A 15,670-nucleotide genomic window follows, 5' to 3' on the forward strand; every position below is an offset into this window, starting at 1 on the left:
TGATTTAATCTGTGCTTAGAGTATTTAACAGGATTTCTTTCCTTCTTAGAAAATAAAATATACACCTTTCCAATAGGAAAAACACTAACTGATAATGCTATAGCTTAACCAGGTCCATAGCGTTTTTTTTGTTTGTTTGTTTGTTTGTTATAAAGTTAAAGAAAGAACCTAACTGCATCTTTGGACCTTATGTGAGGTAGTGTCCAGGGTCACTGGGACCCCTGCTTGGTCAGTGCAGCTGGGTACCAATTAAAGACAGAAACCCAAGCGTTCAAATCCACTTCCCAACGGTTCATCCTAGTGGAAGCCATGGGCACAAAGGAATGCGGCATTCCACAGAGGGCTTTGGGGATAGGCTGCTTGAGAACATGAAAGTGGCTCACGTCCCCGAATATGAAGCCAGTGACTGGTCCCAGCTTCAGTGCAGCACCATCCACAGAAGCCAAGGTCCAGAATCACCTGAGTGCCCGTCAACAGGGGATGAAGGGAACGTGGCCCGAACATACACAGGAACAATACTCCACCACACAGCGGAGAGCCCTGTCATCCGCGACAGCATGGATGGAGCTGGAGGACATTACGTTAAGCAAACGAGCCAAGCAAAGAAACGGTGCATGTTCTCACTCATAAGCAGGAGCTGAGAGCAGATCTCATGGAGGCCAAGAGTAGGTGGTCAACAGGGCCCAGCAGAGCCCACTCATAAGCAGGATGGGCAGAGGCTGGCAACGGGCACAAACACACAGCCTAATGGGAGCACAAGACCTACTATTGGTAAATCAGCAGGGGGATGGCAGTGGGTCATCTACTGTGTATTATCAAAACAGCTAGGAGAGAATAACGTGAGCATTACCAGCACAAGGAAAAGAAAATATTTCAAGTGAAAGACATCCCAAGTACCCAGATTTGATTAATATAGGGATGAATCAAGATATCACATGCACTCAGAAAATACGTACATATATTATGTATCAACAAAAACCAATGACAGAACCATTTGTGAAGCACGTGCAGGAGAAGAATGGGAAGCCTGACGTGGTGTGGCTGTGTGTCCCCACCCAAATCTCATGCTGAACTGTAACCCTGTGTTGGAGGTGGGCCCTGGCGGGAGGTGATTGACTTATGGGGGTGGTTTCTAATGGTTGAGCACAATCCCCCAAGTGTTGTCCTCATGATAATTCTCCTGAGATCTGGTTGTTTGGAGGTACATGGCACTTTCCCCTTCACTCTCTCTCCCCTTCCAGCCATGTGAAGGCATGCCTGCCTCCCCTTCACCTTCCACCATGATTGTAAGTTTCCCCAGATGTAGAAGCCTATACAGCCCACAGAACTGTATGCCGATTAAACCTTTTTTCCTAATTACCCAGCCTCAGGTAGTTCTTTATAGCAGTGGAAGAACAGTACAGTCCTCAGGACCAGCAATGTTTTCCTTCTACCCAGCGGCCAACAAGGGTCCCACACCCTAGCTGGTTTTCCGATGTCTTTGAAAGAATGCTGAGGCTGTTTTGGGGGTGCTAACTTTCCCCATCTCTGGCAAACCAGATGGGGCATCCTATTTGCCTCTTACCTTTCTCAGAGAAACCCCACCTCTGAAACAGCCTCCGCCAGGGGCCTCCTTCAGCAACAGCAAAGCTGAGTATTCCTTGCACTTCCCTTCTTCTGAACAAGTAAACATCTTAAGCTTGTTTTTCCGTCTTTCCAGCTCATTGAAAAAAAATATCTTGTGCTTTCTATTTTCCTCACACACACACATAGAAGAGAAGAGGCATGAGGGCAGGGGCTCTTGTTTTCCCGGATCTGAGCCTGGCCCTCAAACACTAGTCGAATTCATACTAACACGATATCCAGAGGCAGAAATGCAAATATCCCCACCACTTCAAATACCCTAAGGATCTAACAGGCTGAGTGGCCCATGTAACTATGGTTTGTGCTGGGCCATTCAACTGGTGTCCAAATCCCTGTCCAAGCAGGCTCTTTAATTTCGGGACTTTTCAGACAGCTGTTTTGTTGTTGTTGTTGTTCTGTTTTGTTTTCATTAAAGGGATCTATTACAGTTACAATCAAGAATATCCCAGGCCGAGTGTGGTGGCTCATGCCTGTAATCCCAGCACATTGGGAGGCCAAGGTGAGCAAAATCACCTGAGGTGAGGATTTCAAGACCAGCCTGGTCAACATGTTGAAACCCCGTCTCTACTAACACAAAAATGAACAAGCCATGGTGGCAGGCACTTATAATCCCAGCTACTCAGGAGGCTGAGGCAGGAGAATGGTGTGAACCAGGAGGTGAGGCTGCAGTGAGCCAAGATGGTGCCACTGCATTCCAGCCTGGGCAACACAGCAAGACTGTCTCAAAAAAATAAAAGTAAACCAACACGCCCACTTAGTTCTTCACCAATGTCAGATACATCAGTTAAAAGAAAAATAATATGAAAGCATGATTTTAAATTTCAGTGTTCAATTTAACCATATCTTTTAAGAAGATATGAAGACAGAATTTCCCCAAGGATCAGTGGAGAAAAAAGCAGTTAAGAAAATTTTAAAACCTCAGGAGAAAAACAAGTATGGGGTAAGACCTCGAGGCAAAACTTTTTCTTTGCACTTTGATTTCAAAAGAACAGAGATGCCCAAAATATGAACTCTCTCATCTGCATTTTATACTGCTCTATGTCCTTTGAAAGGCTGGAGATGGGATCCCAGGTTCCAAAGTGCCTGGCCATGGCTCACATCAGGCGGCATCTTTCACAGCCTTTTACCCCCCTGACTGTGTCTAGAGAGCTCTGTGGCCCAATTTACACAAAAAGGTCCTAATTTACACACGTTCATCACTTTGAACAAAGTCTCAAGAAATGAGACAAATATTGACACTCCACAGAAGCAAGTATTCTCTTCCGAAAAGTCAAGTGTCAGATTCCCATGAGCCAGAAAACTTGGTTACAGAAAGCACTGGCTGATTACTGGTTTAGTGTTAAATGCGTTTAAAATGTTAAGTGATCCAGTGCCCATCCCAGTGGGTGGGCGCGTTGAGCTGGCTGCAGTAGTGATGCACACTGACCACGTTCTTTCCTTTGGTTTTGCTTCAAGCAGCGCACCCCACACTCAGGAAGAAACCATAGGATGGCATCGAGGTCTAGGACAGTTCTAAGGAGAGCTGCAGGCCAACTGTCTGGTCCGCAAATAGTCTCTCATTTCAGAGGAAATCACTGAACAGAGTTCATAACACATGAATTTCAAAAATTTGTATTGCTAATTTCATCCTATTAGAACTTTTGAAGAATAGATGTGCACCTGCTCCAAGTCAATGAGAAGACAGTCCCTCACAGGTCCTCGGCCTCCGCCTCCCACCTAGAAAACGTCAGCTCAAGCCGATCACAGCACAGTGTGATTTTCTGTAAATAATGTGCACGCCTGCATCTGAGCTGAGGTGTGAATGTCTGGAATGTGCCTGCCAGACCCAGGAGAAACTGCAGCAGCTGTGGGAACACAAGCCTCTAAGGATCCGATTTGGAGGGAACTCAAGGCAACTAAAACTAGTTCCACTGATTTTTCTTGGCAAGGCTTGACCAGGCAAACTGTTGTCACTGTTGCTAATTCATGGTAATTTGGATGGGGACTTAACAGTAAGTAATTAGAGCAATTACTGAATTTGCTACTCAATTACAATGGCACAGATTCCTGAGAATGGAAGAACTGTTGCCCAGCAATAGAGCTCAACAGGTCCTCCCCACGCCCCAGAAAACATGGCATTTCCACCCACCCCTGCTTTGGTCCCCTGGTCAACACCCTCCTGATCTCGGACATCTGATGGCATCACTCCCCACAGCTGGAAACACCTGACCTTTTGTCACCCTCCCATCTGCCCTGCCTACCTCCAGCCCAGCACACTCAGGGATGCCCACATACAGGACCAGGAAACCAGGGTTACCCTAAACCAGTGCTTGCATTCGAAGTCCTCCACAGCAGGACAATCACCAATGGCCAATACTCCCAGAACCTTCCACCTCAAAACGGGAGCACATTTGGATTCAAGTTGACAACACTGCATTCTCTTTGCCATGTACACACGGAGGCATGTCAGGTTCCACCTAAAGCTATCATCAGGCTCCACGCTGGCCAGGAGCCCAAGCCTAGTCACTCTGCATGATCTCAATTCACCACCCACAGAGAAGCCTGCAGTTTTCTTCTGGTGCACGGTGTGGATGGTGGATGCATTTCCCCTGAAGACTCAGAGATGGGAGTCTGGCCAAGGAGGCCAGTGAGCAAGGCCCGGACGTGCCCCTCTGCTGTCTACACACTGTACCCAAGTCTAGCAGTGCTGACTCTGTGGTGGGATCCATCTGGGCCTTCAGAGGACCCGGGGCACAGGAACCGTGCAGCCTGGCTGCCGCCAGAGGCCTAAGGCATCCCCACGAAGCTCTCCAGCCAAGGTGTCCTCACCACAGGCAGAACCATGCAAGAGAACTGCCTGCTGAACTGGAAACGTCCCAATCTGCTCAGTCAACACTGAAAGACAACAGCCACCTACAGCTGCTGAGCCCCAAAACGTGGTCACTGGGCCTGAAGGGCTGAATCTGGAATTTAATCTGTGAAGTTCTTTTCAAATGTGTTTGGACATGTAATCAAATCTTTATTCTAATTAAATTTAAAGGAGCCTCTGGCTATGGGCTCCCTTGTCGGGCATCACAGCTCCAGGGAGTAAGAATGGGAAGGAGAGGCCCAGAGCCTCTCCACATTCTCCACGCTAATTCAACACGTCATCATAAGGAAAGGCACTCCAGCAGGAGAGGTGTGCATGGGAAGAACTGGGTTGGCCCCGACACAAGTATGATCCCCATGGCATCACAGCTGCCTCAGCCAACAGGCAAAAGACAATGATGCCCACCTGGACAGGCCACGGGATGTGATGACGCACCCCAAGCCCTAGTCCCACAGCAGCCAGAGACCACCTGCTGCTCATCCCAGGTAAAACAGGCAGAGCTGCCCGAGCCCTTAAAAAGTGGAAGAATTAAGGCAATTCCCGTGATTCCTATGACACACATGACACTCCTCACAGACAGACACAGACTTCGTTGTGAAAGTGCAGAGGACGGTGCAGTCCCTAGGTGGGCTGCTTCTTCCAATGATCGGGGAAGAAACCAGATCCGTTTCCTTGTAGGAGAATCATTTGTACCATGATTAGACAGAAGACAGAAGGTGGCTGATGTTATCAAATCACCAAGCACCACACGGCTGCTTCTTCAAGGAGGACCTGGAAACTCGCATCCACCCGTGTAGAGGCCGCAGTGTTTACAATGGAGACACGGGTGACTGAGGTCTGGTTTCCTCAGGGAAGCTAAATTTGAACTTTCATCACTGAGGAATTGGTCATTTACAGTCACTCACCCTCAATGCAGAAGAGGGCTCAAGACACTGCACCAGACTTCAACACTCAGGGTTAGGGTCTGGGTCAAATGCACAAGTTTTACAAAATGTATTTACTTGGGATGCCAGAAGAGATGTAGCTTCACAAACCCCCCACAACCAAGGGATTGCTTAGCCCCTTCACCAGTGGATCTCACCAACGGATGACACATCCACACCTCGTCCACGGCAGCACAGAAAACCACTTGGATGACGGCCACTCCCACCAAGCTTCCTGGCTTTGGTGTTTATAATCTGCATCTCATACATGAGATTACACTCCTCCAAACAACAGACATTGCAACTGTCATTTCACCCAAAAGGGCTTTAGGAAATGACACGTGGCCCAGGCGCCAGAGGTCGCCGGCCGCCTTACTCTAGCCTAATTCCTTTGTGCCTGTATGGAGGCTTCACAGATACAGCCCAGTCACATTAATGACCGTATGAGAAGCTCAGGGCATAGACGAACTCAGTGCTGAATTTTTCCACGTTTATCACTCTTTTGTTTTATCCAGAAGACAGCTGAGAAAAGCTGGGGCAGATCATCTCCTCGAGTGTAATGACTCCAGCCACTTCTCTTCACCCCAGGTCACCCCTGTCACACACTTTTAAGAAACCAAAGCAATTCTGTTCTCTTCACTCTGGGTTCCAAGTACCAAATCCCTCCGTTTTACCAATTAGATTATCAAGCAGCCATTTGTAATCTGGCATGCAATCTGATACAAAATTTAAAATTCATTTAGGTTGCCGTAATAGCTCCTATTTACGTTATAGACAAGGCATGAATGAAAACTAATCTGTTTGTTCATAGGACCAATTTTGTAAACAAACCAATTACTCAAGCAATGATTGTCTTCAGTCAGATGCAAATTTGCTCATAAAGGATTTTCCAGTAGGAATTTTTAAATCCATGGTCTGTATTTCCTGAGCGTGTCTCTGTACCTCCCTGAGTGCACAGCAGGACTTTCCAGGGCATCCCATCAGCAGGCCCACTGAACAGAGTAAGCCCGCAGCCCCCAGCCCAGGAATCAAGTCCGAGCCCCAGCAGCCCCTCATCCAGCCAGGGCTTCCTCACCCAGCACAGCACCCAGAGGTTTTCCAGGTTTAATGCCACATGTGCGTGGAAAATAGAGTGCTGGAAGGAGCACAGTGGACATTCTACAAATGCAAATTCCCTCCTGGAACAGCCCAGCAACCCTCTGTACCTTCCTCAAAGTACCCACACCAGGCAGGTGTAGAGAGTCTAATGGGGTGCCTAGGAATCAGCATTTAACATGATTCTGATGAATACAAAAGTTTGAGAGGCCGGTCAGCGAGAGGCTGCCGTGGCCTCCACTCATTTGCAGGCTCTGAAGAGACACAGATTCAGGTAACAGGCCAGACAGGACAAGGATGGGAGTGGAGGGCAAATTCCATGGACCACCAACCACCCCACCATCCCCACTGAGACTCTGATTTAAGGAGAGGCAAAGCCAGGGAGAAAAGATGCCCGCACCACGTGAGGGACTGAGATTTCACCTAAAGCGCGCAGTATGTGGCTGAGGGTGAAGGTTGGACAAGCCAGGAGCACAGAACGGGGTTCACAGGCCCAGAGGCGCCCCCCACACCCAGACCCCGCGCAGATCTCCCAAGCACTGCCTGTGTCTCCTGCCTGGTTTATTTCCTGCCCCCCTTCTACTGTGTTGGTTTCTCAGCCGTCCCCTGAAATGCACGACTTCCACCCCCCACCACCACACACCCCTCTCTACAAACTTGGTGGACTGAAAACAGCAGGGGTGGGTTAAGAGCTGGGCTCTGGGGCCAATGTCCTGCCTGAGACATTAGTTCCACCCCACCCAGTTGTGATGTGAGCCCCGGAGATTTCTCAAATGGGAGATGGGAAGGTAACTGAACCCACTTCCCAGGGCGGCTGTGGAGACTGAGATCACATATAGCCACACCTCAGCGTCCAGCACACGTGCGACCCTAGCCGTGTTGCTCCTGATGGGATTCCCTCTATGCCCCCTCTGCTACCAGAGCCAACTCCCAGCAGTAGCTGTGGAGGGTGCGTCCTCTATTCCCACTCCACTCACCTCCCATCGCTCCACGCAGTGACCTGTCACGCAGCGGCCACCAGCAAACCTGGCCCCACTGGAAAACCGACCCCCACCCCCCCACACTTTGGGGCGTCTTCCACTTGCAGTTCCGAAGCAGGCCGAGAAACTGCCCTCAAGGGCGCTCACCTGTTCCTTATTGCACGTAATGACCTGCTACGCAGGACCACCAGCAAACCTAGCTCCACCATCCAGGCTCCAGTGGATAACCGAACCCCTACCCCCCACCTTGGGGTGTCTTCCACTTGCGGTTCTGAAGGGAGCCGAGAATCCTCCCTCAAGGGCAGTCACCTATTCCTTATTGCACGTAATGACCTGCCACCCAGGGCCACCAGCAATCCCGGCTCCACCATCCAGGTTCTGTTGGGTAACTGCCCCCTTCCCCCACTTCTTCCTGCGGTGTCTGGGAGTCTCAGAAACTGCCCTTCAAGGGCACTCATCTGTTCCTTATTGCACTAATACCTCATTTACAGAAATCCACTTTGACTTCCAGCACTGCAGGTGTGACAATTTAGGAATCCTGCTTGCTTGCAAGCTCCAAGAGCTTGAGGTCACGTCCACCCCACCAGCATCCCAGAGACCCAGCACTGTCCCACTGTGTTTAAAATTCCAAAATACTCCTTCAAAATGCTGTTGGCATTTGGTTTGTGCATAAAATGCTAAAAACCTTCAAGTGAAATATCTTCAACGGTTTGATTCAATCCTAATATGTGAGTTACACATCTGTCAAGTTGTAAAGCCTCGTGCATTTATAACATTTTACATATGGTCAAATGGTTCATTAATATAAATTATGAGAATCTCTAAGAAACAGGTTTTTTTTTTTCTGGCATTAGATGACCAAAGGAAAACTGGGTTCTGGCTGGCTTGAGGGCCTGTAGGGGCAGATATATCTGTTGACACAACCAAGCTCCTTCCCAATGATGTGGCCTCATCCCAGGCCCCTCACCCGCATCCCTGCAGGCCCCTGGAGGAGCAAGCTGACCTGCCCACATTTCTCAAATGCACAGCTGTTGCTCACGCTGCAGATGGAGCTCAAGGCACGAGCAGGCCACCACCCTAAAAATACCACGCAGCGTCCACGCCAGGTGACGGTGGTTTTCACTCCATCCCAAAGCCCCATGTATGAGTTTACAGCCATGACTACTAAATGGATTTTTAAAACCTCAACATACTTTGTTTGCTTTCATGCAACAAAGTTAAAAGACTATCACTCAGATATAGGCTCTGAAACTGTGGAATAATTATTTGGGAACAGAGCCTCTGCCACATCAGGATAAGTACTTGGACAACACCCCGTGACCTCGGTCCACACAAACCCATTCAGACCAGAGGCCTCCCGCACTGCTCTGGAATTTCTGTAAAGGAGGTATTAGTGCAGAAGGGAACAGATGGGTGCCCTTGGAGGGCAGTTTCTGAGCCTCCCAGCCACACGGCCACATTCAGGCTGAAGCCGCCCCACCTCCAGAAACACTGTCCCTCGCCGAGGTGTGCCTGGCTTCTCCCTTTTTCCAGAACTCAACAAAATCTGAAAGGACAGGTCTGTGTAGAAAAACACAAACTACTTGCGATTCCTCTTCCCAGTTCAGGCTGCAGGAAGCTCATTTCAGCCCTCACCGTGTTCTGACTGTGGCTTGGTTGCCATAATAAAGTCAGAATTCTAGTCCCTGTCTCCTGGGCGGTGTGGCAGGCATACGTACCTTCAGTCACATGAGGAAAGGCGTGGTGAGCCCCCTTCCTTCAGTAAAACTGCACAGTTCCCCGAACCCTGATGTCATCCCCGTCACGCCACTGTGAACACCTGGACAGAGCACATTTCAATGCGTGCACCTTTGTGGGCTAGTTTTCTATTTCTCCACTAAATCACCCCAAATTTAGCGCCCTAAACACTGACTTATTTTCTCACATTTCTGGAAGCTGGAGTCCAAAACAGGTCCCACCAGCTAACGTCGAGGTGTCGACAGGGCTGGCTCTGGGGGAGCGACTGTCTCTTTGCCTCCCACAGCCTCTAGAGTCTTCCTCATCCCCTTGTCCATAGGGCACCCACTGTCTTCAGGACCCATGGGGGCCCTGGTGGCCCCTCAACAGGAAGACGCAGAAATGTCAGGAACCCGGGCTCCAGTGCTAGGGCCAAGCCTCCCCCACCCTCCCAGTTCCTCACGCACTCCCATGCGAGCTAATATAGATTCCACTTTAGTGTCACCAGTGTAAGTGCCCAGCTGTGAACTGGTTAACCTTGCCCACACAGACCCCAGGAATAAACTCACAGGCCATGGACCACTCCCCAAGGAATGAGTGACCACCTGCTTGGGGACCGCCATGGCCCAGCAGAGCCCTCTGGTGCCTCCCCATGGGCTCAGGGACCGGCGGCCAGTGTCTGCAGCACCAGAGGGCCCTGGATAAAAAAGACAGCTCCATGTCGGGAGGCATGCGCCAGCAGTTGGGTTCCCGGTACTTTAAGTAGCCCAGGTGGACAAGCCGTGCCGCGTGCAACTCCATCACCAGAATAACCACTGCACGTGGTGAGTGCACGGGTGGCCACCCCTCAGTCCAGCTGGCCATGCTAAGCACATCACCGCCTTGATGCCCAATCAGACTCAGCTGCTGGCACAGTCCAGGCATCGGCCCCCCAAGAACATTCTGGATCACAATTCACAGTAGTGATTGCGATCAGGGCCACACGTGGCTGAATGTATTTACAAGAGGACGCCATACCAATCTGGCTGGACTCAGAGCATTTCCCACTGTATATTCTTACAACACCATTTTATTTGCACTTTATTAAATTTTTGTGGTTTTTTCTGCCTATCTACTTTATGGGAGAGTTTCTTGTTCTTATGACTGCAGTGATACTTCAAGCTACAACTCTGAATGTGTAAAATTAGTTTGGAAGGCGCCTTATCGTTAAACATTTCACAAGCAAGCAGTCAGGGGCACCTAACCCGGAGGCCTGTTTTCTTCTCTGAGGCAAACCTACATTGGACTCACAGAAAATGGCAAACGGAGAGCGGCTGGATCTCCAGTGCCCATTCCTAGGGGGCCTCCTGGAGAGCAGATATGGAAGGAGAAGCCCTGGGCAGTGGCATCACCATACTAAAGAAAAGTGCATTTGGGTAAACATAAGCACCAGACTTAAGAGATTAAGCAAACCATGAAAAGAAACCACTAACCACAGCTTCTCCAAAACAGAACTAAACTCCCTTTAGTTTCAATTGGAAAAGCACAAGTGATGATCAGGATACAAAAAAAATGACAAAGTATGTGAACACAGGAGAATGAACAAGGGCCACTGTCTCTTCCTGTGTCAGTGGGAGCCTCGCATCTAAGCTGGATTTAGAAGGTTGTTACTTTGGGCTGAAAGTTATCTCCAACCCTAGTTAGTAGGCAAGTGGAGCAGAACGCTTCAATTATTTCAAAGTTTAGCAGCAAAGCTCTGCAACTCTCAAAACCATTTTAATCGGTGTGAATTTTAAAGTGACTCAATCTGTTGGCTGGAGTATCTAATGGCTTAGCCACGGGGTCATGTTGGAAAATTATTCCAATTGCTTTTGTTTTTCCTACTGAAGATGGATTTGAACGTTCTTGTAGTTTGCAGTTGGCTCGTTCTGATGTTTGGTCCTGAGGAGGCCCAAGTACCTGGAGAAGAAGAATCTGAAACCTCAAGACACTCGAGTGCTGTCTGGGGAGATGGAGACCCCAACCCGAGGTCCACTGACGGACTCAGCACGGGCGCAGGGCCGCCCGACGCAAGGGCTACTTATTTGCCGCTTACAAAACAACATAAGCACCCACCCTCAGGTGTGCACACACGCTCACCTCTGTCCGTACCAACACCAGCACACACCCCCAGGTGTGCACACACGCTCTGTACATGCCCACGTCTGTCCGTGCCAACACCAGCACACACCCCCAGGTGTACACACACGCTCTGTACACACTCACGTCTGTCCGTGCCAATACCAACACACAACCCCGAGGTGTACACACACGCTCTGTACACATCTGTCCCAGCCAACACCAGCACACACCCCCAGGGGTACACACAGGCTCTGTATACGCTCACGTCTGTTCATGCCAACAACAGCACACACCCCCGAGGTGTGCACACATGCCCTGTACACATCTGTCCCTGCCAATGCCAGCACACTCTGTATGCGCTCACATCTGTCCTTGCCAATGCCAGCATACACCACCAAGGTGTGCACACACGCTCCGTACACGCTCACATCCCTCCCTGCCAATATGAGCACACACCCCCAGGGGAGCACACACGCTCTGCACATACTCATGTCTGTCCCTGCAGCCTGAGTCAAATAGTCACAGAGAGGCAGAGGAGGAGGAAGAAGGATGCGATGGGCACTGAGGTCCTGGGCCGGTTCCCCTCCCTACCTCGGGAGAGACCCCTCACGTGATCCTGCCGTCACTCACCCTTCCGCCTCCATCCTCCCACATGGATCAGGAGGACGCCCACTGCACAGAGCTGTGATGATCATGAACAGAAGATGGCAGGAGCTCATGCCAAGGTGCTGAGCACGGGGCCTACGGAGTGCTTCTTTCTGCTGTGGCTGACATCAAACAAGAGGCTGATACGGCTTCCAGAGAGAAAGTCACTCGCTGAGACACTGAAACGTGTGACCTAGGAGCCTGTGAAGGTCGAAGAACAAACCAACAAACCAAACGGTTTTGTTTGTTTTTCAAACACCACAGCCTGTTTTTTCTTTTTTTTCTTTTTCTTTTTTTTTTTTTTTTTTTTAGACGGAGTCTTGCTCTGTGGCCCGGGCTGGAGTGCAGTGGTTGGATTTCAGCTCACTGCAAGCTCCGCCTCCTGGGTTTACGCCATTCTCCTGCCTCAGCCTCCAGAGTAGCTGGGACTACAGGCACCTGCCACTTGCCCGGCTAGTTTTTTTGTATTTTTTAGTAAAGGCGTGGTTTCACCGTGTTAGCCAGGATGGTCTCGATCTCCTGACCTCATGATCCGCCTGTCACGGCCTCCCAAAGTGCTGGGATTACAGGATGGAGCCACCGTGCCCGGCCCTTTTTTCTTCCAAGAGAAGGGGCTGCGCTGCCGGGAGGCAGTGCTTCGAGCTCTAATGGATGGAACCTACTAACCAGCGAAGGTGGAGAGAGGGCGCCCGTCTGAGAGGATGAAGAGGCAGCAAAGCACAGCTGGCCTCGGGGAACCGGAAGCCACAGAGATATCAGGCTGGGTGCTGCTGTCTGCCGGCCACTGGCTGGGGGACTGTACTGGGCCTGGAGGGACATCCCTGACACTCCACCGGATGCCAGGGGCACCCCCAGCCCCAGGTGAGAACCAGGGATCTCATGGTCAATGAGGCCAGCCTGTGGGCTGTAGGCCTGGGACAGCTCTGCACAGCTGAATAGAAAAGTTGGGTTCTATTTTGTGGGACTTTGGTGACACCAATGGCTGGTCAGTGCTGTCCGTCAGGAAGTGATTTGATGACAGATTAGAGAAGGGGCTGCCAAGGCCAGCGGGGCACTCGCTGCCTGGGTCCAAGGAAAAGGAAATAAAGGCTGGCGATGTGACAGTGTAGGGGAGCACAAAGGGAAGGAACTGGTGGAGACACAGGGCTGGCCCTGCATAGGGCTACGAGCAGGTACCTGGGGGTCGTCCTATTAATTCTTCTCACGGCACCAAGAGGCAGCTGTGAGGATCCCTCTCCTGAGGACAGAACTGCTCCAGAACCACACAGCGAGGATCCACAGAACCAAGATCCAGGCCAGCTCCACAGCGGGCGATCTCGACACCTCACCCGTGGTCCTGAGGCAGGGATCAGAGCCCCCTGGACATACAGACCCTCCCAGGAACTGCAGGAAGGGGAAGCAGAAGCCCCGGACCAGCGGCAGGACCCAGGGTTTCTGCCCTCCAGGTCACATGGGGACCAGCCACTGCACAGGTGGACACGCGGTGCTTTAACCTGCGCTGGGGAAAGGAGCCCTCGCTCTCAGGGTGGAGACCGCAGCTCGATCGGGCCGGCCTCCCTGCTGGGCACAGCCTGAGCCACAGGACCAAGGCCACAGAGGATTACCAAGGTTCACCTGGCCCAGCTTCCAGCAGCCCCCGAGGAGGCCACTACCCTCAGCTGAACAGCCCGGTCCATCAACAAGCCCCAGCCTCTTCTGCCAGCCCTGCCCCCACAAGGCCCCGCCTCTCGTATGCAAGCCCCGCCCCCAAGACCCAGTTGCCTGCAGCACCACCCCACTGGTTCCACCCCATTTCCTGCAAGCCCCGTCCCCAAGGCCCAGCTCACCTGCATCCCCACCTACTAGGCTCCACTCCTCACCTGCAAAGAGCCACCCCTCACTAAGCTCCTCCCATCACATGCACAGCCCCGCCCAACATAGCACGCCCTTCTAGAAACCCTAGACACACTAGGGTTTCTGCCGCCAAACCTGATGATTCGCTGAGTATGAGCACGAAGACTCAGTGCCCTGATCTGTTCAGTCAGGTTTTGCCATCAAATAGTTTGCTCTAAACTTCTGCAGAATCTTTCAGTTTTCTGAGCCATTTGGGTTTCAAAATTATAAAGAAGAAATTGTGGACCTATACTTACTTAGGTTTATATTAAAATGGATTCATTTGTTTTTTGTTTTGTTATTTGCTTAAACTTTTTCCTTTTTTTTTTTTTTTTTTTTTTAGTATAGTAACTAAAAATGACAACACTTCACATATTTGGCCAGCTGTTGGCTCTGTGCTATGCTTGATGTTGTAGCAAATGTAAAAGACAAACAGCTTACTGTCTAGAAAGACTGACGTGGCTGTGACTGGAGGCACATGGTGGATGCCATACAGAGGGCCAAGGACAAGGGCGGGAGGAGGAGTGGGAGCTGCTGCTGCTGGGGGGAGAGGGAAGAGCTGGAGAGGGTGGTGTGAGAAAGCAGCTGCCTCTGGGCAGGGCTCCAGAAAGGGAGCCAGGGAAGTGACTAGGGGGTTCCAGGCAAGGTCCAGGCATGGGAGTCCTGACAACAGACTTAGTGCATTTGTGAAATCCTGCAAAGGTCAGACAGACAGACACCTGAGTTTATAGTACTGGCTACTATTAATAAGGGGCTCACCCAGAGTGGTAGATTATTCTCCTTTATTTCTCAAATTCTATAGAAATGTACTTATTTTTGAGACTGGGACTCACCCTGTCGCCCAGGCTGGAGTGCGGTGGTGTGATCTTGGCTCACTGCAACCTCGAACTCCTGGGCTCAAGAGATCCTCTCACCTCAGTCTCCCAAGCAACTGGGACAAGGTGCCACCACGCCTGGCTCATTTTGTGTGTGTGTGTGTGTGTGTGTGTGTGTGTGTGTGTGTGTGTGTAGGTGTAGGTGTAGGTGGAAACTTTGTTGTCTAGGCTGGTCTCAAACTCCTGAGTTCAAGCAATCCTCTTGTCTTGTGTATTAGTCTAACCTCACACTGCTATGAAGAAATACCTAAGACTGGGTAATTTATAATGAATGAGCCAAAAAGTAAGGAAGTTTAATTGACTCACAGTTCTGCATGGCTGGGGAAGCCCAGGAAACTTACAATCATGGTGGAAGGCACCTCTTCGCAGGGTGGTATGGAAGAGAATGACAAGTGAAGGGGGAAGCCCCTTATACAACCATCAGATCTCGTGAGAACATACTCACTGTCATGAGAATAACATGGGGGAACCGCCCTCATGATTCAATTACCTCCTACCAGGTCCCTCCCACAACATGTGGGGATTATGGGAACTACAATTCAAGATGAGATTTGGGTGGGGACGAGGCCAAACCATATCACCTTGGCCTTCCAAAGTGCTGGGATTAAAGGTGTGAGCCACTGTGTCCAGCCATAGAAATTTACGATAAGTCATGTTTCTTGTTTGAGAAATAGCTATCATGAACGCTATTATTATTAAAGCTCTATATTATTAGAAAGCAGACATTTCACTGTATCTGCTGATTTTAAATGCATTGATCATCTGATATAAAGTACGGTAAGCTTGGAAACAAGTAATTTAACAGCGGTAGATGATGCAGGTCGTAGTGGGCCGCTTTATGCATGACTGTTGGATGGCAGGCTCCCTAGATTGGACTGAGGAGACCCGAGGTCTCACCTCTGCCAGTGACTTGCTGTGTGCGCTTGGCCAGGTGACTCATCGCACCTGGACGGAGGGAGTGGCAAGTGGCGTGGTGATCACAGGGACGTGGTA

The 15,670-nt window shown here is 50.4% G+C and overlaps 1 long non-coding RNA gene across 1 annotated transcript in view; it reads right to left on the minus strand.

The window, feature by feature from the left end:
- Window positions 1-12,060, minus strand: part of LOC135964648 (uncharacterized) — a 39,490-nt gene extending 27,430 nt beyond the window's left edge. Inside the window, exon 1 of the long non-coding RNA XR_010577170.2 lies at window positions 11,916-12,060. This is a non-coding gene — a long non-coding RNA (uncharacterized lncRNA). The remainder of the gene's footprint in view (window positions 1-11,915) is intronic.
- Window positions 12,061-15,670: the final 3,610 nt, after the last annotated feature.

Source organism: Macaca fascicularis, chromosome 8, assembly GCF_037993035.2.
Source record: "Macaca fascicularis isolate 582-1 chromosome 8, T2T-MFA8v1.1".
NCBI lineage: Eukaryota > Metazoa > Chordata > Mammalia > Primates > Cercopithecidae > Macaca > Macaca fascicularis.